The sequence below is a fragment of the Lissotriton vulgaris genome, chromosome 11 (assembly GCF_964263255.1).
Source record: "Lissotriton vulgaris chromosome 11, aLisVul1.2, whole genome shotgun sequence".
In the NCBI taxonomy this organism is placed as follows: Eukaryota; Metazoa; Chordata; class Amphibia; order Caudata; family Salamandridae; genus Lissotriton; species Lissotriton vulgaris.
The window spans coordinates 510889128-510915884 of record NC_141699.1 but is presented as its reverse complement, the minus strand read 5'-3'; the positions used below and the strand labels follow the sequence as shown (position 1 = coordinate 510915884).

Below are 26757 nucleotides of genomic sequence, written 5' to 3'. Positions count from 1 at the left end.
TGACCCTAGAGCACAGAGGCAATAGGGGGGGCCTGTAGGGCCCCCTTATTTTCCTCACTGCCCCCCATTTCATGGCAGGCTCATCGCCATGAATAGTGGGCAGTGAGGAAACTCATAAGATGCTCTGCAGTGCCGCTACGGCACCGCAAGCATATTACATCCTCAGGCCGATGCTCCACTGCCACAGAAGGATGGATTCTGGTTGTAGGAGTGGTCCAACCGCCGTACTTGTAATGCGACGGGAGGACCGTCAGTCTGGCAGTTCACGGTCCGCCACCACAGGTTCAACTGTCCCCTGGGCCGCCGAACTCCTAATTGGGACCTTAATGTGATTCCATCTATTACAACCCCAAGGATCTTTGCAGAGGCTGAAAGAATTGGTGTAGGGCCAAGATCACTTGGCCAAGAACTTACTCCAAATATTTGGTCTATTATGCAACAAGACTTTGTCAGACTTGTCAACATTCAACTTCAAATAACTAATTGCTATCCAACTGACAATAAATCTCATGGAGTTCTGAAACTTTTCAAAAGATGAGGGAGTGTTATTCATGTGAAATAGCAATTGGGAGTCATCTCCGTAGTTATACACCCTGCAGCCAGGTGCTGCCAGGCCCCCTTTCAGAGGTGTTATATACAGATTGAATAAATGAAGCGATGGAGATGAGCCTTGGGGAACTTCACACTCTAAGACAATCGCCTCAGCTGAGAATTATCCTAGTTTAATGCATGTGATTCATTAGGAAGGAATCCATCCCATCTAGAGGTTTGCCCTGAACTCCTGCCTGCTGCCTCTATTACCGGCTCGATCAAAACCCTGGGATTGACAGTAAAAAATAGGCAAACTGCTCTAATCAAACCAATGTCACATTTTTTCTGTGATCCTCTTACCATCTTAGTTTGTCCACCACCACTGTAATCATAGACTGTGCTGTGGAAATGCCCAACACTAGCTAGAGCTGGATGGAGGAAAGTAGCGTACACAAAGTGTCTGCACAGCTCTTGAGCAACACACACTTCTAGTAGTTTGGCTGGAAACGGAAGCAATGAGATTGGTCGGGATTTTTTTTAATACCACAGCTGTCAAATAACCCTCTCGCTAACAATGTACACATGGTGGGCTTGGGTCCACTTCAGTCAACCGCTGGCTTTCTTCAACCAACCTCTTTCTGCTATTAGATTGAGACTGTGTCGATCACATCTTATCACAGCCTAGCAGTGGAGGATTTCTCGCTTCCAATGCTATTTGGTGTTTGGGCGCATCCTACCACCAATTGCGCCCGAAAGCTTGCATTAAACTGCATGAGACTACATTACAAGGATAGCCCTCTCGGTCTGCTCTCGCAGGCTCCCTCCTGTGTTGGTCTCACTCTAATGCCACAATGCTGCATGTGTTAGCATTTTCAGTCCAGAACCACTGGTTGTGCCAAGGCTCATTTAGATTGCTTTTAAGTCGAGTCCGCATTTAGAAATATGTTTTAGCACATCAGCTGCCAATAATGATGAATATTTCAATTGTGATTTATTTCTAACTCTCCACCTTCAACATCAACTATCTCTACATTTCTTTCAGTAACGAGGTAGGTACATACTTAAGGAACCCAAGTTAAATGGTATCACTTTTATAAACCATTTCGTCACCCAGATTTTTCGTATGTTCTATTCTGAAGAGAGCAGGTCTGTAATCTCCATCCGAGGGCATTAAGAGGCCACCTGAAACTTCATGATGTACAGAGTGTTACAAAGGTTGCCTAGTAAAGATAACGAGCCGCACAAAAGAACCTGAGTAGTGTACCTTGCAAAAGCTACAGAGGACTATCAAAGGCACATAAGGGAGCATTTAAAAAATGTTTTGCACACAATAATATTCCAGAATGCTGATTACATATATTGAAGATCGAACCAATTTAAGAGGACTGGCATAGTCCGTAGGAAAGCAGAGCACACGTGGTATCAGTATATGTCGAAAGTAGTGGAAAGGCAGCACAGTGCTGTATAGGATCGAAGGCAGATATTATAAGAATGAATCAAGATGGGGGCTGGCTTGTGAGAGGAGAGGTGGGCAGTTTACTGTCACTGTCCAGTGTGAGGTGAGCAGTTTACTATGTCACTGTCCAGTGTGAGGTGGGCAGTTTACTGTCACTGTCCAGTGTGAGTTTAAGAGATGTTCTTTCCTGCTATGAACAAGGGTGGATAGAGGCGATCCCAAGGATACAGGGATGCGGTTCCAGATGCTGGGTGGTGTATTGCTTTATAACTGTACATAGGTCCGGACAAAGATGCATTTTGCCAGAAACAACAAGACCACCACAAGGCCCACTTGCCCTTTGCGGATAGCTAACTACAGTGGGGTGGGTTTGAAGGTGCAAGAACCGATGAAACGCTGAGGTAGAGCCTTTGCGCAACATGTGCCCTCCCGGACTATGGATGGTTGTTTCTTCTTGTGAAATCTCGGAAATTGTCTGGATGTGTGACCCGTTTGGGGGCCTGCGCCACGCGCTGCTCTTTAAACCCGGTACTAACCAGCAGCCGGGCAGGCAAAACCAAACAACACGCACCTGGCTTCATTTCGTGTTGTGAGCAAACACTGGAGGCGGAGGAGACGCTGGGAGCACGGCCAGGTCTACAGACATGCTAATCTGGCGCAGGGATTACCAGTCTGTGCCCCGGGGGGACGGATGCGGCGGCCAGGCAGGTGGGAGGGCGAGAGGGAATCCCCGACCCGTGATGACAGACAGGCAAGGGAGGAGGACGTGATTTTAGGCGGGATAAATGTCGCACGCGCGGAGCAAGCCAAGGGGAGATGGCATGACGGGTGGGTGACACCTCTTCTAAACTGGGGGGGGGGGGGGGGGGGGCAGGAGACGAACCCCGTACTGCATAAACGAGTGGAGCGGGAGGCCTTCCTATTCCTGATGTTTGTTATATGGGAGGGCTGCTTACCCCAGGGCTCTTTAATTTAGCCACGCGTTAAAGGGAGTGAAGGGAGAAAAATAGCGATTTTGAGGGTGGTGCGAGTTTTGCAAATAGGGTGAGTGAGTGAACTCACAAACCCATGGAGGCAGGTTGCTTTTCAGGAGGGTGTATATTATTGAAAAAATGGTCACACCCACAACATGATGGCGTGGGAATACAATGCAGCATGGACAATGGGGGCACTGCGTGAGTTGGAGGCTCCCTGGAAAAGGGATGCTCTGGGAACAAGGCAAGACCTGCATGGACGGGTTCAGCCAAGCTCATCCACACAGGGTACTTGCAGCGCAACTAGAAGAAAACCCCCTTACATACCAATGCCGGTATATATAATGGTGAGCCGTCCCTGCTTCAGACTGGGGACAGGAGAAACCCAGGAACAAACAGGCAGAGAATGCCGAATTCTGTTTGGCATTAAATCCCAATAACTGGGCGGTGAATGTATTTTTGGCCACAAGTGAATCCTGCTACTTGTAGCCAATTCCGCTGCAACTGTAACAACAAACATGCGACCATTTCGACCCCATTCAAATAAACATTGAAGCACCTGTCCAGCAAAATCAAAGAGTGTGTCCGCAGTATAAAATCGCTAATCGGGAACAAGCATGCCAATGGTAGGCCAGAAAGGGGCTTTAGTGAAAATACTAATAAATCCCAAATCCCCAGCAGCACACCAGCTGATGGGATTCCAAAATAAACACGCGACAAAGAGGCAAGAGGAATTCACCCCAGCCGCACACGTGCTTGGGAGCAAGGGTCCCCCGACCTTTCCGCACAAAGGCCGACTGTTCTAGGAGGTTTTGGCAGGTGAGGGGTAGAGGGGGGGAGAGGGAGAGGGGGGGAGAGGGGGTGGGGTGGGGGGCGGCCACCTTGCTCCAGCAACACTGGTGTGGCAATCTTAAATTCGTAACACACAACTAACGGGGATTAATGTTCTACCTCAACCCTGCCACAGTACAGAGACAGGCGGTGGTACATGGCAGGCCGCCCGAGGCTATGTCACTGAGCCACATTACTGGCGGCGTGGTGATGAACTTTGCCCTCTCTATTCTGTTTCTGTCTGTCAGTAAACCCATGCCGGGGAAGAGATGGTATCACCTGATGCAGTAACCACGTGTCATATTAAAGAATGCGAGGTGTGCCAGGGCCAGCCTCCGGTTTGTCATTACAGGGTAACACGATACAGGCGCCGCCTGTGTCACGTTACGTGTAGGTAGGTCTCCGTCATGTTACAAGAAGGCAGCGAGTTCCCATTGCTGTATTAAAGGACATTATAACACGAGTACAGATGCAAATTTACTAATAGAAGCCGGTGTGCGCTTTCCCCTACAGCAACAAAGCAGGTATAATGGGAAAGAACTTCGATCCCTGAAAAATGGCCAACAGGAGGAGGGAAATCCCCTACGTCAGCTACACTAAAAGTGGAAATAGTGCGGTCCCTCGGGGACAGCTATTTCGGAAGGGGTCCCTAGCCTGTCACAAGCCGCTCCTGGGGGAGGGGCGGGCGAGTTCCACTCGAAACACGGAAACCAATTCTTCCGAAGGGCTCGTCAGAGATGCGTAAAGGGAGCCCAACCCGCCCCATTCAGCACTTCACAAAGCAGGAGTGTGCGTGACACACCGCGCACGGGAGGAGGCGGCTTGACGGGAAGTGGTAAATCATGGAGAGGAGTCTGTGCCGTCAGAGGGCCCACTGCAGCCCCGTCCCCTGTACACAACACGGGCCAGGACCCTTACAAAGCACACGTTCGGTCGGCTGTTTTTTTTTTCACGCGCACACACGACGGATTTTACAGTAACAACCACACGGGACGGCCATCCTGACTGCAAAAGGGTCTCTGTCACAAACATACAGCACAGAGCAGCCTGCTACCATTAAAGCGGCTCCTCCGACACACAGCACCGGCCAACCTGCTATGGCACTGGGGCCTCCCACACCTGCACACAGCAACCTGCTACTTTACAGAGGCAACCCTCAGACACAGCACAGAAAAGCTCGGTAACATGCAAAGGGGTCTCTGCCACACACGCCAGCCTACTATGAATATTTATTTTTTCAATACAAAGCAGGTCAGTCCGTTTTATCAAGGGGGTGGGCCAAAGCCCACAGAGCGGCCTGCTGCCATGAAGAGTCAGTCAGAGCGCCGGGTGTCCCGCGCACCCACACGCTTACATGGCTTCTGTGTACCTGCAGCAGCAGCAGGACAAGCCTGGTGTGGGTTCACCCGGGTGTGCGCGGGAATACAGCGCATGCATGGCATTTAAATGGCAGCGACCAGCACGGAACCACATCTGTTGTGCAAGCCGTCACACCAGAAAATGCCATCTCCACGCAAAAACGCGAACCTGGCAATTACGGCAGAGCCAGGGGGCGGGGCTCGAGCTAATGTATAATACTCGAAGGCAGCTGAGGGGGAAGGGGGATTACACATTACGCTTGTTTGCAATAGAAGCAAGCTAGTGCTTCACTGTGTTTCTTGGAGCTATAGGGATAACGGTAGTAGCGGGTATGCCTCGGAGCCAGGATGACGGAGGTGATGGAGCGCTTTACAAGTGAGATAAATAAAATAAATAAATATTTGTAACTTAGGGCTCAGTAAGACATCAGGGTTTGCTGACACATTAAAGCTCAGTAATGCTGAAACTGCGCGTTTATCTGGGGCAAATTAGTGCTGCGGGCGCCCAAGTCAGCCGGGGCTCGGTAGCGCAGCGCCTTAAGGTAATTGCTGGTGCGCTATTGCAGCGTTACTATGCCTCGGCTGGTGGCCGATCGGTGTAGCGGGGTACCATGTGGTCCGATGTTTGTAGTGGCCGGGTGTCTCACTGCAGTGATCACTAGTAAAGTGTCACCTGTCTCACTCGGGTATGCACTAGTGCAGCACGGCTCTACTTTGAGCGGTGGACGCTTCATGTTATCGGGGGCTCACCGTGCAGCTGGCTCGGTACTTCCGAAATGCTCCAGCGAACGCCGAAGACTCATCCGTGCAGGTATTATCGGGTAGTTTGGGGCTCTGGGTGAGTCACTGGGTCTAGAACGTGCTTTGTTAACTCAGTTGGTTGAGCAGTGCAGCGAAGCTGTTATCACTAGTGCAGTCTGGCTCGAATATAACTTAGCGACGGTTCGTTAGCGAACAGAACTCAGCGGTGGGTGTAGGATCGGCAGAGCTCGGGGTGGGTGTAGGGTGGTATAGGATCGAAAGGACAGAACTCAGCGATGGGTATAGGATCGGCAGGACAGAACTCAGCGATGGGTATAGGATCGGCAGGACAGAACTCAGCGATGGGTGTAGGGTGGTATAGGATCGGCAGGATATAACTCAGCGATGGGTGTAGGGTGGTATAGGATCGGCAGGATATAACTCTGCGATGGGTGTAGGGTGGTATAGGATCGAAAGGACAGAACTCCGCGATGGGTATAGGATCGGCAGGACAGAACTCAGCGATGGGTGTAGGGTGGTATAGGATCGAAAGGACAGAACTCAGCGATGGGTATAGGATCGGCAGGACAGAACTCAGCGATGGGTGTAGGGTGGTATAGGATCGGCAGGATATAACTCAGCGATGGGTGTAGGGTGGTATAGGATCGGCAGGACAGAACTCAGCGATGGGTATAGGATCGAAAGGACAGAACTCAGCGATGGGTGTAGGGTGGTATAGGATCGGCAGTACAGAACTCTGGGATGGGTGTAGGATCGGCAGTACAGAACTCGGTGTAGGGTGGTGTAGGATCGAAAGGACAGAACTCGGGATGGGTGTAGGGTGGTATAGGATCGGCAGTACAGAACTCGGGGATGGGTGTAGGAACGGCAGTACAGAACTCGGTGTAGGGTGGTGTAGGATCGAAAGGACAGAACTCGGGATGGGTGTAGGGTGGTATAGGATCGGCAGTACAGAACTCGGGGATGGGTGTAGGAACGGCAGTACAGAACTCGGTGTAGGGTGGTGTAGGATCGAAAGGACAGAACTCGGGATGGGTGTAGGGTCGCAGGCCCTCTGGTGGGCATTCGCCAGCACACAGCCTGTATATGAGCTGGGACGATCTGATTAGTAGACAATTCGCCGGTGGATGCGGGGGCTCACGAGCGCAGGTCTGGCGGGGGCTCGCGATCCACCGACAGAGGTGAAGGCTAAAGATGAGCAGAAGTCGAGGCAGGGGGTTGTAAGTGCCATGAGGGGGGCAAAGCCGCCAGGAACCCTGCGTGTGCGGGGGGAGGGTGGGGGTGTCCCCAGCAGTGCCGGCTCGCCGCTTACCTCTGACCCCCGCGGCACCAGACTTCCAGGAAATGGCGGCGGCATGGCTCAGGCCGGCGGCAGAGTCGGACCCGCGCCGCGGGAGGACGGCACTTCATCGGGCTCCGGGGGGCAAACAATGCGGCTCTGTCTGCTTCAGACCGTGGGGGAAGGAGGGCAGGGAAGGACAGATGTGAGGCAAACAAAAGGGGAGTGCGAGCGGATCCGAAGACCCGGACTGGAATCGGGGCTGAGAGGGGGCGGGGCCTGTGAGCCGCTGAGGGGCGGGGCCTGTGAGCAGCTGAGGAGGGCTGAGGGGCGGGGCCTGTGAGCAGCTGAGGAGGGGGGAAGGGGCGGGGCCTGTGAGCCGCTGAGGAGGGGTGAGGGGTGGGGCCTGTGAGCAGCTGAAGCAGGGGTGGGAGCGGCTCGGACGGGCCCGTGTCCCTGTCCCTTCATGCGGGGCACACCCACTCCCTCTGCGGCTCGTGTGGTACCCTCGGCTGGCGTAGGACCAGAACAGAGACCAGCTGTAGCCCAGGGGTCAGAGGTGGAGAAGGTACATGCACCGAGCCGCGGCACTGAAAGTGGCACATCAGCGGCCGGCACGGATGGCTCAGCACTGGAAGCAAGCAGCACAGCACGAGAAACCACGTTACACCCCGAGAACCGCATAGTAACACGAGTCGTCACCTCGTTATTTGTTTGGTGGTTTGTATAGCGTTAACCAGACCCGTCGGTTCATCAGAGCGTTTTATTTTTTATAATTTTATTTTTATGAAGTATTGGAGATGAGTGTTAAAACAGAAAAGGTATACAACGCAAAGCGGTGTTGGCTTAGGGCCATATGTATCAAACCTTTTTCCCAGTTTACAAACTGGCAGATTCTCAGAATCGGCCTGTTTGCGAATTGGAAAAAGCCTTTTGGGATATATCATCCCAAACGGCCATTGCAAAAAAGAGAATTGCAAAATTTGCGATTCGCTATTTTGCGAATACAATTAAGGAGTGCTGTGCTGTGGACTGACGCGAGCGAGCGAGACGACGCGCTGGGAGGCTCTTGACAAGCTTCAATCACCTCGCTTCTCCCCCTCTGCAGCTCAGGTGAAACGTCCTCTAGGCTGGTGTCTTTCCCCCGTCCCCTGCTCTCCTGCTCCGCTGCTACCAGTGGAGCAGGACAGGGCAGGGCAGGGAAGGAAAGGAAGGGCATCGAGGTCCGTACAGCAGCGGCACCAGGTCTGAGCGGCAAGGTTTGCAGCCGCTCTAAACAAAAAGCATTTTGAGCCGCGAATAAAAGTCGGGAATGGCCCGGTCGCGGCGGGAGCCACAGTGCGTCACCCTGTAGCGGCAGGAGCCGCGGGAACATTTTTGGCAATATTTTGACTGATGGTGAGTGCTGTTACATACATATTGAGGCTTGGGATCTGCTGGCTTTGTGTGCTCCCAATTCGAACTCCGAGAGAAAGGGCGGGCAGAAGGCAGAAGCGGACTATTCCTCCCACAGCACAGCCCAGCCCCAGGTCCCAACCCGGCCCCAGCTTGGGTGCGGCCTCGTCTGCAGAGTAAAGTACAGAACAGAGCTGCTCACCGGAACACGGGATCACAAAGATCACAAAAGACCACAAAAGATCATAAAGAACTTTGAGGTGTGGAGCACTTGAAGGAGCATTGAAGGCGCAAGGCAGGCACAAGGCGGAGGAGGTGTGGTATTCCCCGCACATTGAGAACAGAGAGCAGAGAGCCGCTGTGAGCCGCGGCAGGTGCGCGGTGCATGCGGGCTTCGGCAGCTGAGGTGGGCTGAGGTGAGCTGAGCTGAGCTGAGGTGAAGTGAGGTGAGCCACTCACCAGTCCACCCTTCTACCACCTTCCACCACCCGCCATCACGCTGCCACCCAACCCCCTCCCCGGCGCTCCATCACTCACTCTGCTACCCGTTTCCCACCCTCCAGTAGCCCAAAGGGAACACAGCAAAGCTCCAAGCCTAACGCCCACTGAACAAACCCGCAGGTCAATCCGGAAGGGCAAGACCCAGCGTTAAGGGGAGTCGCCACACCGTCATCAAGCCGCCACCAAGTCGCCAAGTCCGAGGGGGTCGAGGGGGGCCACCAGATAACAGGTTAGAAGCCCTGCCCTGGTCCCTGTTCTCTGGCTCTCTTCCTAAATCTCCCTGCACTTACCACCCCTGAAAGGTTAGGAGGAGTGCAGCCCCCCCCCCCCCTGTTAAACCGGCGATTAACCGCTTGGGGGTCCGTCATGGAAAACCCCAAGCCACTTAGAAGACTCCCACGGAGGAAGGGTACTACCCTCCGCTCCGCCTCCCCCGGAGGGGCCCAGCAGGAGTCGCCACCACCCAAAGACGAGATGTCAAACACAGGCGGCCTATCTTCGCAAGTGCAATCGCAACCTCGGATTAGCAAGTTTTTTATTAAAACCCCTGTCCAAAAGGGGTTCTCCTCTACCCAATCATCTCAGCAGGATACAGACTTAAAAGCTGACGCCCAGACTGATAACCACCGCTCCCCCAGACTTGCCTACGTTAAAAACTCAACCCCGGAGAAACCCTCTCTACCCTCACCCGAATCTTCCACCACACATGAGACACTCCATGAGTCATTTTACAAGACACACCAGTTGCTCATCCTATCTCAGGAGGTTGCCGTCACAACTCATGACAGCTCTCTTCTCTCACTGAGCGCCTTCTCTGCAGCTTCAGGAAATCCATCCTTATCAGCCCTCAGCTCAGACTCCACAAACATCACGACTTTAAACAACGCGACTAAGCTAGAAGTCCAAGCCCAAGTCCATGGCTGCGTTCTGTTTTCACCATCTGAATACACTGACAACTGTTCTATCGCAGACTTAACATCGAAGGCTCGATTACAACCCAGTCCAAGTGCATGCTCAGGGGCCCCTTCAACTAGCTGGAACGTCCTTTTACCTTCAAACAAGAGCCCAAAAAATGAAGGCCTCTCATTATCTCACAAACTATCCAACCGATTCTGGGCCTCCCTAGAAAGCCGAATTGAGGAATCACTCGCCCACTCACCAGGCTTAAGTCCTTCCTCAAACTTCTTCAGAAACCCTCCAGAGGACCAGGAATCATCCGTGTTCCCTCTGTCGGACCCCATAAACTCTATTTCGGTCTCACTGACATCCCTCCATGCCAAACAAGACGCAATTGCCAAGGCCACACTATGGCAGTCGCAGAAAATGGAGCTGCAGATCGATCTAATGCAAACTCTGGCATCAACACTGTCGGATCTGGGCTCCAGGATATGCACCCTCGAAGGCCTGGCAGGGACAATGGGCAATCGGAATTCTTGTCCATGTAGCCCAATAATCAACAAACTCTTGTCCCTCCCCAAAATCATGGGCGCAATCCTGAACAGCGTTGAGTGCCACAGCTGCGGACAAGGAACATCTCAGCCTATGCCCATGCAAGAGTTTCAAATTCCATCTATCCTCGAAGACCCTTTGCGCTCCGCCTCACTAGCCGGCCGATGCCCTGTGAGAAAAAATACACCCCCTCGTGCCGACAAAGCTATTAAAAGTTCGGCCAGCCTTTCATTAGGGACCAGCCCCGACCCGCTCCAAGCGGGCTTGGAGCTCACCGAAACCACATCGACGCATGTATCAACCATGCGATCCGATCGCTCCGACAGCACCCATACGGGCCTGACTCACAGCGCTTCTAAGCCTCCAACGAAAACCTCACTGTCAAGGCGGGAAAGGAAAAAACGTAAAAAACAATCTAAGAAACAACGCTTATTGAAAAGAAGATCGGGGCTCGAAGGGTTAGCGGCACGGTCTACCAGTTAATAAACCAAGGGCTCTCCCCTACTTCCCCATTTTTAACCCACCTGTAAAACCCAAAATAAAAAACATCGAGAAAAGTAAGCCCCCGCTGGCTCAATGGTCATCAGGGAACAGCCGGGGTCACCAACCCTGGGCAGTTCCCGGATCACAAGAGCCCCAGAAGCACCCACCTCAACCACAGTAAACGTATTACTGCCAAACAAATCTACAGGAATAAGTACCAAAGACCACAGCGCTGGGAACCAGAATAACCCTGTACAGATCACTGAAGCAATAATGGAAGACCGGAATAGTCCACCTCAACCCCAGGGAATGGCAGAAATCAAGAACACAGATCTTCACAGCCCAATAGTGGGCACTGCCACAGACCGCAGTGCGCCCCATCAATTAGAAGACCTAACTAAAGCCTGTTGGGACTTCCATCCACAGCCGCAGAGCTACTCTTTGCCTCAAGTGCCACAAGTTTCGGGAATGACAAGTCAATTGTGGGGGTCTATTTACCCACCTGAAGCACGCTTCCAACTCCTGATGGCGACAGCTCCTTTACCTGGAACAGCCAGGAGCCAGGATCACCAGAGCCCGGAAAAGAGAGCAGAACTAGTATTTTATCCACACTACGAGCATAAGGGCCCATATGGTACTCTTAACAGATGCAATCTCCTCTGTCTATTCAACTGCATTCCAGCACTGGCCGGGATCACCTCCTCAGACCTTACATCAGTCAAGTTCTCCACAATACCAGGGAGAGGGGGCTCAGAGGCCACCATTACAACGTGGTCCCAGGAATCCATTAGGAATGCAATTTTTAAGGAAGCCAACCAATTTGAAAACTGGGGCATTGAAACGTGGGTTCCCACCCAAAAAAAATACCCCCACGTCCTTCTCCCACAGGCCCCTGCAAAACAGCTCACCAGCGTACTGAAGGGGTCCCGGGGCGCAACCCATGCCTGGCTTCCAGAAGCGTCGAAAGCTGACAATCTCCTAAACATTGCATGCTATAAAAATCAACGTATGATAAGCTGCAAATTTAACTGCCCTGTCCCCCATGTCAACGACATGCGCTACAGAGACTTAGCCCCAGAGTCGTCAATTAACTTTGCCCAACAACAGCGATCCTCCTAACAAGAACACCAACTGGCCCGATTCCAAACTAACTATCACATCTTGAAACACGAGCGGGCTAAAGTCAACCCTTGCTTCAAAATCAGCCATTGAATTCCTGAACAAAAGCGACATAATTTGTTTTCAGGAGACCTGGTCTCTATCCCCATCGCCTTTGCTTGGTTATCATGAACTTTTTCAACCGGCCGCTAATGTCAATTCTTACGGAAGACCCTCAGGGGGCTTCTCCATTTTCATCAGTCACTGGTGCAAGTTAACGGCTGCCCCTGTCACTCGGAACCTGATGGGAGGGCAGACGGTTCTGATTACCGGCCTGTCTTTTTCAGGCAGGGCACGCTCTATCCTCCTAATTAACATTTATCATAATACTGCAAAAACCGCAAAATCAACTACAACGGATCTGATGATAAAACAACTGGAAGACCTTCTAGCAGAATTTGCATCCACGGAGGTACTACTACTAGGAGATTTCAACATCAAAGACATCTCATCCAACGGTCTCTTAGCAAGGAAAAATAAAGAGCAAGAAGCGATGACGACTTTTCTAACAACCCATAACTTCCGCTCGGCTCAGCAAATCTCGCTGGAACTGCACCCTGACGCCCATTTCTTGCCAACATTCAGGAGAATCTCAACCATTGACTACATCATTCTTTCCCCGCTTCTGGGTAATCGTCTGGCCAGGATGGAAATTCCCTATCGTTTGGAGAGTGACCATAACCCCATAGTGGCCACACTGGACCTGCAAGTGCAAGTCGTCCTCGAAACGACAGATGCGGGGCATTCAACGCGAGCCGAATTGCACACTATGGTTAGAAGAATCAAATGGGACTCACAGGGATCTGCCAAGGTGGGAACCTGGCTCAAGGGCGAAACGCGTAACTTTAGACATAGTGCCCGACAGAATCACACCACCGGTGGGATAACTCCATTGCTAAGCTACAGGATCTCCTGGCCGGGCCCGTGGTCCATCATAGAACATTCGGGCCACATCCAAAGCAAACCCATGACCTATTGTTAGCCTCTCAAAGAAAGACCCTCAGGAAGGCCGTCCGCCAGCACAAACTGATTGGAACCGTGCACACCGCCAAAAAGGTGGCACTGCTGCGGACGACCTACAAGAAATCCATATGGGAGACCAAGAGACTCAAAGAACAGTCAGAGTGGGTAAAAATTTTCGACCTTCTCAAGAGCAAAAGTCAGCCCCAGTTTTGGGATTATATGAACAAACTCCGCTCCACCAACAAGACGAGAGGAAATGCAGTCTGTGAAGAAGCCTGGGCCCTGCATGTGTCCGATCTTTATCGCAGTGACCCTGGCGACCCCGCGGTGATAGAACCAAGAGATCGTGCCGCTTCCATTCAACCAGAAACTTTAGAACTGACCACTGCAGCCGAGGTCACCAAGCATCTGCGAGCCATGAAAAAAGACGGAGCTCCAGGGCCCAACGGTCTCCCAGCTGGGTTATTTAAATGCGCCCCGGAAGAGTGGGCAGACCTTCTGACTCCCCTATTTAACAACGCTTTCGCGACAGGCCAGCTCCCAGACTCTTGGTTAGGTTCAACTCTATGCCCCATATTCAAGAAAGGTGACCCTGCGTCACCGGCTAACTATCGCCTCATTGCCCTATTAGACCTGGAGGCAAAGGCATACGCTCGATGTCTTCTTCGGTTGCTTGAAAAATGGGTCGAAGAAAATAACATAATACCATACTACCAAACTGGGTTCCGGGCATCGGCCTCCACAAGAGACAACATCATTACTCAAGCCGCCCTGAGTCAAAAAGCAGCACAAAAAAACCATCTTCCACTATATTGCTGCTTTATAGACTACAGCGTGGCTTTTGATAAAGTGTCTCGGAACATCTTGTGGAGGAAGCTGAACAAATGGGGGATTCAGCATGACCTACTAGGTGCACTAATTTCCCTGCATAAGAACACGTGGGTGCGAATTAAAACCAGCCCAAAGACACTTTCTTCAAGAATTGCCGTCGAAGATGGGCTAAAGCAAGGCTGTGTTCTTGCCCCGCTGCTGTTCAATCTCCACACAGCCGACCTCAGTACATTCTTGGAGAATAGTAACCTTCTCCCGCCAAAACTGGGACCCGCTAAAAAGCCTCTTCACATATTACCATATGCAGATGATATTGTAATAATGGACCAAGCAAAATCGGGTCTCCAACGGGCATTAAGTATGCTTCATACATATAACTCCGCCAATGCCCTGAAAATCAACCAGGCAAAGACGAAGGTACTGGTATTTGGCAGATGTAAGAACAAGAAATGGCTGGCATGGAACATCGGGCCCGCCAGGATTAACACAACAGTAAAATATAATTACCTGGGAGTCTGGTTCAAAGAGACGTCCAGGCCTACAGCTCACCTAGCCGCTTTGCAAAAGAGAGCAGGCGCAATTAAATATTCCCTGACCCGGCTGAACCAAACTTTGAGCAGCCCCTCTGCAGAAGCCATCCTAAAGGTGGCTAAAGCTACTTTACTTCCTGCATTAACTTATGGACACCAGGCCTTTCCTGGAGCATGCTCCTCCAGTCTTGAGCTCGCCCAAATCTCCACCTACAAAAAACTTTTCCATCTGCCAAGTTTTATTCAGCGGTCAAGACTACGATTGGAGCTGGGCCTACAAAGACAATCTATTCACTGCGAGGCCAATATCCTGAAATATTTTATTAGGACCCTAAAAGCAGGTGATAACACTCTTAAATTCCAGCTAAAAGGAATCCTGTCTAGCCCTGGCAATCCCTGGAATACCCAGATTATAAAGGCCATAAGAGTGTTAGAGATTGACGAGTCAACACTCCCCTCAGTCACTATCCCATACTGTGCCTGGAAAAGCACCATCAATAAGCAAGTCAAACTTATTTCTCAGTCCATGGATCTGCAGGCTCTAAAGACATCAACCATTCTGCTCCTGTTGAACTCTTCGTATCTTCTTGGGCGTCCACAAGCATACTGCCAGGAAAACTCAAGCAAAGTGGCTCGGAAGAACATAATGTTTATGCAACTTCTAGGCCTGCGCTCGACGGCCTTCAACAAATGGGCCCCAACAAGCAAGGGGGGGGCTTGCAGACTGTGTAAATACCACTCCGAATCATGGCTGCATCTCCTGTGCTGCTGCCCGGCACTAGCAGCCCCCAGAAGGTCCCTTTTGAAACCCTTGTTCTTAAAATGGGGCGCCAGGACGTGCTGGGAGGCCTCGGCCTTGTGCTTTACACCTACTGACATTAAAGTGCTCGCTAGGTTTTGAAAATTTGTGAGACTTTTGGACAATCTTTTATTACCTCCCCTGGTTGCCATGCTTCTCCCCCCTCCGCCTCCCCCTCAAAGACTCATTACAGACTTTTTTCGTCCTTTGGCCCAGTACTCTCTGTCTTAACTATTTTATCCGGCCAAGCATAGCAAAACGCTCACATAGGGAACTATAATGCTGCTCCTCAATAAGCATATTGGTCTCTAAGCCTTGAAAATTGTTCTTTAGCCTTGTTTTTACTTGATAAACCTGCTAAAAGCAAAATTTTATACTCGTGCTAAAGTAGATTTTGTATAGCAATGGTTTTAAGTAACTGTGCTAAATTTATAAAAAATTTGAAACTTGAATTAAGGAATTGCAAATTGCGATTCCTTGAATGCAATTCTGGAAGCACCAGAAATTTGCTATTTGGCCTTAAGGAATTGCAATTTACCACCAACTTTAAGTTGGTGGTAATTTGCAATTTTCATTAAAAAAGCACTGTAAAAATTTTTTTAAAGTGCCATATGTCACACATACATGCCCTTGCCACGTATATGGGTGCAAAATGTGCACACATGCATATTTCAGGGGTGCAACAGAGTGTCCTTTTTGCACCTTTGCAACCTTGAAATTGCATTCTCAATTTGCGATTCTCTAATTGGTAATCGCAAATTAAGAATGTCTTTCCATTCATTCCTATTGGCTTTCTAGCCCATAGGAATGAATAGAAAGGTATTCCTTATTTGAGAATCTCAATTTGCGATTCCCAAATAAGGAATATGTAGGATTTGCAAACATTTTAGCAAATCCTACATACATTGCATTTTGAGATTCTCTAATTGCAATTCGCTAAAAATCTGGGGTGGTGTGGTGAGCAAAATAACGATGGATTAAACACAGATCTGTGACTGGGGGTGAATGTTATGGCATTGTGCAACATTCCGTCTATCAGTTGTTGTTTTTGCATTTGTCACCCCGAGTGGGACAGGTATGCTCAGACGCGAGTCCCCATGCCACTGGAATCAAGCTATCATGGCTGATGACGGCTGATAGCCAGAAACAGGTCCTAGGATGCTTGATTCCGGAACAGGGAAGACATGGCTTGGCAGTTCGGGCTGGACTGTTCCCATGAGGCACAGGGTCAGACTGATTTGCATATGGCCATGTCTGAACGGAGGTGGCTGAGTGAGCTAAAGAATGGTGATGGATTAAACTCCGATCAGTTGACTGGGGGTGAGTGTTTGATTTGCTCAAACACTCCGTCCATCATCCCCTTTTGTATCGATTTGTTCGCCCTAAATTGGCAGGGTATGCTCAGACGTGAGTCCCTTGCTCACTTGACCACTGGATTCAAGATAGCCTGGCTGATGAGGATTATGAATCCGAAACCGGTCCCAGGATGCTTGTTTCTGGTCCAGGGAAGACATGGCTTGGCAGTTCGGGCTGGACTGTTCCCATGAGGCACATGGTCAGACTGATTTGCATAAGGCCATGTCTGAACTGAGGTGGCTGAGTGAGCTAAAGAATGGTGATGTATTAAACCCAGATCAGTTGACTGGGGGTGAGCGTTTGATTTGCTCAAACGCTCCGTCCATGATCCCCTTTTGTATCGCTTTGTTCGCCCTAAGTTGGCAGGGTATACTCAGACGTGAGTCCCTTGCTCACTTGGCCACTGGATTCAAGATAGCCTGGCTGATGAGGATTATGAATCCGAAATCGGTCCCAGGATGCTTGTTTCCCGTCCAGGGAAGACCTGGCTTGGCAGTTCGGGCTGGACTGTTCCCATGAGGCACAGGGTCAGACTGATTCGCATATGCCCATGTCTGAACTGAGGTGGCTGAGTGAGCTAAAGAATGGTGATGGATTAAACCCAGATCAGTTGACTGGGGTGAGTGTTCGATTTGCTCAAACTCCCCGTCCATCATCCCCTTTTGTATCAATTTGTCCTGTTGTCATGTTCCGACACCATGGCATAATTCAGCAGTGCCTACATGCTGTCTGCATTCTGCAGCAACCTGTAAGCAGCGTGGGGGATTTCCTATTTTAACATCCAGCTGTGCCAAAAACATAGCCCTAAATTTAAGGACCATCAGCCCTCCTTATGTTCAAGTATCATCCTGGCTAGGAGCCACCTGGAGCCTAACACCTAGACACAGATGCAATGGAAGGAAACGATGGAACCCAGCTTGTTATCACTTCACAAGTACTTAAGAGAAACTACTGGAGGCGTATTTTTAACTTTGTTCAACTCACTAAGTAATAGATGTGCTTGTATTGTAAGAATGCAAGATTTATCTGTCTGTGTGAGTAATTACACAAATGTTGATGTAAATGGCACCTCCTATTTTTTTATTTAATTATTTTATAGTGCTACAGATTCCATTGCAGGGTGTGCAAGAGCTGTATATCACACACCAACACACGATAAATCACACAAGTGTGAAAATCAATGTACAGGCAATGTTGCAAAATATAAGGAGGGTTATAAGGTGTAGGAATCACTTTTCATCCGTACTTGTTGACATTATATGATAAGAGTGATTGGTCAAGGGATACACAAAGTCAGGATAAAAAGTAACACAGTGACTGTGGTTGTCTATACTAACAAATTGATCTCAGAATCAAAAGCAGTAGCACACTTACCTATCTAAATAAAATACAAATCTATGATCTGCATGTTACAAAATGTGCTTTGTAGTTGGCATATTAAGCCTTTATGCTACATTATGAATAAAAACTGTGATTTAACATAACACAGAACTCTCACTGAATTGTGTGAACTACTACAGCTATCTTAATGCTATTATAATCCCCTCAAAATTGCTGGACACAATGATCTCTGCAGCAGGTGTCTTAACCCCTTAAGATATTTTAAAATGCAGCAGCTTTGTGACCAGTTAAGTAATATAACTTGCTCCTTTAGCTGCTGCTATGGGAAACTTTGCATTCTGTACCTTTTGCTGCTACCTCAAACGGGATCTTTGCACTCTGGCACTTTATTTTGATGCTGCTATTCATAGTAATATATCTGAAATCAAGTGATTTTTTGGGGTAATATTGCATTTTGTACACTGCCATTTTAGTACTGTTTGTCGTTAATGAAATGGAAAACCTAACAATGTTTTTATGTATTAATAATGATGGACCATGTACGTGATTATGTTTGTAAAATTGTACTTTTATGGATAATGAAATATCCGAATAAAGATTATTGACTTGACTTGAATATAGAATAGATTTACTATCAAATATGTTCTTCTTGCCAATTTGCTTGCAGCAGATTAAAAAAGTAAAAGTGGACAGCCAACTCTGTTTTTCAAGCTATGCCCTTCGTTACTCCACCCGCTTTCCTCTACCACACCTCGACCCTCAATTTATGGGTTCCTGGAGTAATTTTTTTCCATTTCCATCACTGTTATAAATACATTGCAAAAGGATATATTTACATAAAAAGGATCATTGGTGCAATGTGTCAAAAGTGGGGAGGGGGAGTATTGGGTTCGTCATTTATAGAAATATTTAGTCAGAGTGGGTAAGTGAGATATAATTAAGGCCTAAGCCAAGACTTAGAATCGAGAACCAAATATGCTGACAAAACTATACCGAGGGTGAGGGCATCATTAAGGTTGCCATAAATCCTAATGCAAGTAAGTAAAAGGCCCCTACTCCATGCCGCATTACATCCCTGGGCTCTGGTGCCACTGCACCTGTTGCACTTTTGATAGCTATACCCCTGGACAACACTAAATGAGAGGTACACATCTTTCAAGTTTCCTATGTCCATGTTTGAGAAGCTCATCCAGTTCAGGGCTGTCACTATGCATTTTAGAACTCCAAGTAAAAGCACCGCTTGTCCAGGGTGGGCTATACACACATGGACCTGTGGAATATGAGAGCTTCGTATGGACGCCGTGCAGCAGCTTGGGAAGCCACATGTACAAAAAGAATAAGAGCAGCACACACCTACAGAACTGGAAGCCTTACAAACACAGCACTGAGAAGCAAGCTGTAATAGCATTTAGAGCAAACAGTGCAGTTCTGGTACTAACGCTTTAACAACGATGACAGGCACACAGCATTAACTGCTTAATTTGCTGAAACCCACATAAGTAAAAAGAACAATTGATGGACAGAATGCCAGGCCAGATCCTCCCTGGACTGGAAACAAGCATCCTAGGACTGGTTTTGGGCTTTCAGCCCTCATCAGCCAGGATAGCTTGACTCCAGTGGCATGGGGAGTTCGGAACCCACAGGGTCAAGACTGATTTGCATATGGCCAGGTTTAAACTGGGGTGGCATGGTGAGCAAAAGAATGATGGACTTAACCCAGATCTCTTGACTGGGGGTGAATGTTTTGTTTTGTTCTGCATTCCGTCCATCAATTGTCTGTCTTTTGCTTTCTCGCCCTAAGTGTGCCAGGTATGCCCAGACGTGGGTCCTGGGTCCTGGGCTAACTGTGCCACTGGAATCAAGCTACCCTGGCTGATGAGGGGTGACACCCTGAAACCGGTCCTAGGATGCTTTTTTCCGGTCCAGGGAGGACCTGGTATGGCAGTTAAGATTGGACTGTTCCCATGAGGCACAGGGTCAATACTGATTTGCATATGGCCAGGTCTAAACTGATGTGGCATGGTGAGCAAAAGAATGATGGTTTTAATCCATATCTCGTGACTGGGGGTGAACATTTTGATTTGCTTTGCATTCTGTCCATCAATTGTCTTTAACTTTCTCTCCCTAAGTGCACTAGGTATGCCAGACGTGGGTCCTGGGCTCACTGTGCCACTGGAATCAAGCTATTCTGGCTGATGAGGGGTGAACCCCGGAAACCGGTCCTAGGATGCTTGTTTCCGGTCTATTCGAGGACCTGGCTTGGCAGTTCGGGCTGGACTGTTCCCATGAGGCACAGGGTCAAGACTGATTTGCATATGGCCAGGTCTAAACTGGGGTAGCATGGTGAGCAAAAGAATGATGGATTTAACCCAGATCTCTTGACTGGTGGTGAATGTTTTGATTTGTTCTGCATTCTGTCCATCAATTGTCTGTCTTTTGAAACCCACATATGGCATTAAAGAGTGGCAGATCAAAGAGCAGCACTAAAAGCCACACAGCACTGAGTTAAACATTACCAAGCACAACACAGCTGTAGATCTGAGATGCGTACTATGAAAACAGCGAGTTACAGCACTGAAAGACACACAGCATTGAGGCCCTCATTACGAGTTGTGGTATTGTACCTGGAGCAATAACCCAGGGTATTATTGTGCATCTCACAATTACAAGTGTTTCTAGGCCAAAATGACTAGATTTGTAAACTCTAGATGTTTTTGTTATTTTTATTTGTTTTAATTTATTTTATTAGCATGTAAAGCAGGAATACAAGCAGGAACCAGGATATAAAGATACTGCAAATAGTAACATCATGTATGGTTATGCATCTTCTCAATGAAAAAGAGAAACGATGGAGAATAGAGGAAAGAAGGCAACATGGCCTTAAAGACAAGTGATGAAAGAAGGGAAAAGAAGAGAGAAGAGAACGCAAAGAAGACAAGAAAGGGAGAAAGCAGATCACAGAAGTATATCACATTTTGGCATCCCGTAGTACACAGATGGTAAAGGAGAAACAAAATACGGAATAGCGTAATTGCATGGGCAGTATAAATATAGGGTAAAAAACTGGAAAACATAGGTGCTCATCTTCCATAAATGGGTCAGGTTGCATTAGCAGAGGAAATAGTGAGAGCCAACGGGAATTCCGCAGAGGGACCATGGTGAGACATCCAGTGCGATATAGGCGCATGCACGTAAATTGTATCAATCCGAGTTAGGGATCAGACTTCCTGTAGGGGAGCGTGATGTGTTTGTTTGTCTGGTTGTGGGATCTTGTGTGCGAATATTTGCAAAAAAGGTTTCCAAATGTCCTTGGGTCTGGATGGTGGGGGCAATTGCTCCCAGTAACAAGCCAGCTGTTCCTGACAATAGATTGCGTCACGTAACCAAAACTCAATCTTGGGTGCCGGCTTCCACCCCCAATGTATTGCAACTCAGCGCTTTGCCAGCAGAAGCAGCATAGCCGCCATTCGGCAGGATTCTGGTGGGTGGTCCTGCACCTAGCCCAAAAGGTATACCAATGGTGTGTGAGGTACTGGGTGGGTCAGAGTCTGTGTAAGGTCATGAAGTATGGCCTGCCAGTATTTCCCAATCAGAGGACAAGGCGAAGCCAAGTGTCAGTAGGTGGCTTGTGGGGGCCATGCATCTCTTACAGTGTGCATCGGGTGCTAGCCCCATTCATTGTAGTTTCACTGGAGTGCTGTATACCTGGTGTAGGAATTTAAAGTGGATGAGCAGCAGCCTGTAGTTGGAGATAGTAGCCATTTGTGTGCAGCCATATCACTACTGTACTCTGTTATTGGGACCCCAGATCATCTTCCCAGATTGTGCGTGCATTTGAGATGCTGATAGGAGCAGAGTCTTGCATGACATTGTAAAGTGTGGTGATTAGTTTGAGGGGGAGGGTGTTGTGAGCATATGCTCAAGAGCGTGTAACTGTGGCGGTGGTTCAGGGAAAGTGAAATGGAGCATCATGTCTTTTGATTTGCAGAGGTTCTTAAAGGAGAAGACTTAAGTATTTATGGCATTACTATCTGACATGGGCTATATAGGGATCACCCTTATGTCTATCTACCTTGACCACTTTAATTTGATCTCACAAATCTCACTTATTCCATTCACAAACAGCGTTTTCAAATTCACAAGGCATTTTGACTCACAAGTATATTTTGAATGATATTCACATATATAATCTCACGCGCATTCACCCCTTTATTTTCGTCTTCTTCCAATTTCCTTTTTGGCTTTTCTTTTGACGTGTCTGTATTGGACTTCAATTTGTTTTGGGAACTATTTCCATCTTGTGCATGACGTTTGGTTTGATCTTTGAGGTGTATCGTCACACAACTGAATGTATTCAATGTGTGTTCTCCTGGTTTACGAGGGAGTACATTAGTGTGTTTATGTGTTTGTATCTGCACAGCCTTGAAAAAGTTGCGGGACAAATTCCCATGTATGCTACGAAACACGTGTCAGCTGTTTTGCTGTTTGAAGATCTACCGAATAAAAGGAGAACATACAGAGAGAATCTGAATTCTTTTGTATAAATCGTGCTAATAATATGCACTGTTAAACCGTTCTCACACATCGTCGACGTGTGTTATTGCATCCCTTGTAGTAGTCAGGATCCTGTCATTCCTGGGCTTCTGCCTTGGCCATCCGACATGTCTGCAAACCTATCTTTCAGTGTATTAGATACTAGCAAATGCAACATTGCCCAGTGTGCTCCAGCGACTTCAAAAACACTTTGCAATTCTTCACAGACGTGGGTAGGGCTTTCTCTAATGTTGGGGAACTGTTTCTTAAAGCTCATTAAATCAGAAGGTCCCCAAGGAACATGGACAGTGACTCTACACCCTGGGGTGGGGTAATCTCTTAACTGAAGGAGGGCATCAGGAACTGGTGGGGGCCTCTTTGTCTGCATCACTAGATGAGCTCTAGAAGAGGTGGCCTCTTCCCTCTGAACCCTATTCTTAGCCAGTCGCTCTGTGGTCCTCCTTAAACATTCTCAGATAACGGTGAGACTGCCTTCACGATAGCTTCTACATCCAGCTGGACTGAAAGGACTCTTGGTCTAGAAGGCTCTACAGTGGTGGAGCCTGCGTAGTGTCTAGCTACTTGTGTGCTTCCATCTATCATTCTCCTGTCAGTTTCTTGCATTCCACATCTCAAATGTGCATTACTTCACTGAGTTCCATCTGCTAGTGGCTGCACTGGCACTGCCCTATTTCCACATGCATCTGTGGGTACATCCCTGGCTTTATGGGCCGACATGTTGACCACATGAAGCAAATCCTCATCCCTTGTGTTAGTGCTTTCCTGATCTTACTCTTTTTCTTGTGGCTCAGTGATCCGTCGACTAAGTAGGGGGAAGGTGGAGAAGCAAGAGGACAGCTTATTGCAAAAGATTGGCACTGGGCAAAAGTGCTGATAATCCATCGGTGCTAACAACTATATCATAGATATACAGAAGAATAAATAATTACTCTAGAACCACATGATATACAAAAATATATTCTGTTTATTATTATTATAACATTTTTTGTTTTCCTCTTTTTAAGTAAGAGGACAGCCCTGACTCTGTCCGTAAGGTGGCCTACTTGGTATTCCAGTCTCTCCCGAGTCTGTTTCATACCACAGACTTGGGAATCACGTTCGGTTTGTTGGCTTCCTTATGCCAATGTAAAAATCCTGGCAATTGTTTAGCCTGCACTTTATGTATAGGGTCTCTCAACTTCTTTTGTAAATTCCCTTACTGATCTACATTGAAAGTACCATGTTAAGTAAAGGATTTCCTCCCATCCTCGATAGTGAATCCCACCCACTATTTCATAAATGTTATCATACTGGTGGTATATTGCATGGACACAAGACCCTTTCAGTGGGAGTTCGCTACATTTATATTCCTCTGCCAACATCATTGGCCCTTCATTCATATATGGTAAACAATAAAGGGTCTGCAAGCCTTTTGCCGATAGCTCATCCCATGGAGGGAGGTGGGATCTCATTAAGGGATGACGGAAATATATTGTACACTCACACCCAAAGATCCCCTTGTGTTCAGCTTTTCTTCAGTTGTGCGCCCGGAGGGGCTGGCGAAGGAGTCAGTGGGACTGGACCAAGAATCTCCTTTTCAAGCACATTCATCCTTCAAAGGTCTTTGCTTCGGGTCCTGGTGCTCCTGCCTATCTTCCACGTTCCTGTACTATTTCCAGAGCCCGCTCACTCTACACCATGAATTGCATGCACACTGACTATAATAGGACTCCTCCCATTCCTACGTACCCAACCAATCTAATATCCTGTCATCTCCTACCCGACAGCACTTTCTGTGCACTTTAAAACATCAGACAGTACAAAATAATGCATGGAAAGCATGGGGGCGGAGCTTGCCGGCGTCTATGGTGGACGTGTGAGCGCTGGGCTCCTCGCCTTAGCCCCAGTAATATCCTGCAAAATTATCCTAGGAAGTGCCAAGTCAGGCACTGACGACACTGTGCACTCCCCAGCAACCCCCGGGAGCCTGCGGCGAGGACTTGGCGGCTCGACCTACCGAAACTCGGAACGTCCCAGAAGAAAGGAGTTGGCGGCGGTGGAACAGGCCTGAATCCACGGCCTGGCCTGAATCGCCAGCCGAGCGACGTCACACGACGTGCGGCTGGAGCAGAACCGTATGTGCCGGGGGCACGGACCTCGCGGCGGAACTGAGACGCCCCGAAGCGGTGGCATGTATATCCCCCCCCCCCCGAGGCGGGCAGTGCCTCGGATGTAGTGATTTGTGGCGAGCTGAGCCCTTGCTGACCGCTTTGAGGGGAAGTTGAGCTGAGGTCCTGGGAGCGCTTCGGGGGACTGGCAATGGTGGACCTCCCCTGCCCGGTCGCCATTAGCGGACGAACTGGTGGCGAGAGGGCATACACTGCAGGCGGAGGCCCTGATGAAAGAGTGTGTCCCGGGACATAGCGACACTCGCGAGGACAACGGGGGACCTGCCGTGGACTTCGCTGCGATCCTGCGCACCAACAGTGAGTACCTACGGGGACCCGGCAGTTCCGCGGCGCGCGAGATTGGGTTCGCGCCTATTGCGGACCCCGTTATTGTGCCCTACACACTGCCAGGAGGACACGTTAGCGAACGCTGCAATGTGGGTGTGTGAGGACAGCTTCTGATAGTGGCCTGTTGCCGAGACCCGGCCCTCGTGGTAGCCCCCATTTTGGAGCCCGGTCGCACTTGGAGTAGGCCTATCGCGGTGGTGCCGGCGGCCTGCGACTGTGGCTGGGTGTAACGACCGGCTTGCGATGGCCAGGGCTGTATGGACCTTGGCTGCGGAGGTGACAGCTGTGAATGATACTGCAGGCCCTGACGAGGGAGACCTGACTCCTGAGTCTTCGAGGGGTTGTGAGGACCCTGGACATAGACTGTATCGGAGCCAGGCCGGGTCCCCTGCGGGGGGAGTTTGGCGCAGGAGAGCTGTGTCACACATTATGGACACTGCGTGTCCGGTGGGGGAGCACCACGGTTGACTGCTACTTGACGCCATGGTGGCGTAGCGGGGCACAGGATCACAAGAGCGGCTGTGCACATTTCTGGGAGCTCTCTCGGGTGGACTGGACTCAGGTGCAGTGGGCGAGTAGACCACTGAAGTACGCGGAACAACACTAGAACACTCTGACTGGGCGCAGGAGCCGGCGTTATAGAGCGCTTTGATGTCCAGCAGGTTAGCCATGGGTAAAAATGACAGAACACAAGCCAAACTCACCTTTGAGCAGCGCCGGACCAAGGGGACGGAGGTGCCTGCTACGGAAGCGTCCCCGAGGGGTGCCACCTCTGACGGATCTGTGGGCGCAGACATTCGAGAACTGCTGGTATCCATGGAAAAAGGGCTGCAAGATAGTATAGCGACCATTGGAACTAAAATCGACGCCCTGACATACCGCATGGACCGCATGTCGGAACGTGTTGACAAGCATGCTGAATGTCTTGACATGGCGGAGAGGTGATTGACAGAAGCGGAGGAGGCGCAGTCGGAGTGGGACAAAGACCGTAAGCAGTTCGGCAGACTTTTGCAGGTGATTCAAGACAAGTCGGAAGACTTGGAGGCGAGGTCACGGAGATCCAACATTCGCATTACGGGAGTGGCGGAGACCACACAGACTAGCAAAATGGAGCTCTTTGTGGAGGAACTCCTGAAGGTGCTACTTGGAGAGGAGGCTTTTTCACCTATGTTTATAGTTGAGAGGGAACACCAAAACAGTGGGGCTACCTTTTTGCCCCACTCCAGTTGCAACAGCCTTATTTTTAAACAGTGCATTTGCATCCATTTTCTTCATTTAAACAATGTATCATTTCTTATTCGCAATCTTTTCCTGGTATTCTTTCTGAATGTAATATTCAGTCATCCATTTTCTCTGTACCCTCATGCAAGGGAGTGCTAATTTTCAAAGTTTCTCATGATCTGGCGGGCCATCCGAACCTCATCACCAAAATCACGAACAAGAAGCGTGGTTCTTAGCAAGCAGTATTTTTTATTTTATTTTCCAATGCATTTCGGACCCACCTGGTCCTTCGTCAGGGAAATACTGTAAATAATAATTGAACATACTTTAGCACATCTCATTTATAAAATTGAAAAATTTCAAATACATGCAATGTCACATTTTATCCTTCCCGACTGTATTGCATTTATAAACGCTACCACGGCATGCAGACTCCTTTCATTAACTATCTATGACAGCTGCCCATCCCCCTGTTTTAAACATCCTTTCA

At 49.1% G+C, this 26757-nt stretch overlaps 1 protein-coding gene across 1 annotated transcript in view; it reads right to left on the bottom strand.

Annotated features, from left to right (window-relative positions):
- TET3 (tet methylcytosine dioxygenase 3) overlaps window positions 1-7474 on the bottom strand; it is a 412490-nt gene extending 405016 nt beyond the window's left edge. The window contains exon 1 of the mRNA XM_086943576.1: window positions 7225-7474. The gene's annotated coding sequence lies outside the window, so the exon portion shown is untranslated. The remainder of the gene's footprint in view (window positions 1-7224) is intronic.
- Between the last annotated feature and the right edge of the window lie 19283 nt (window positions 7475-26757).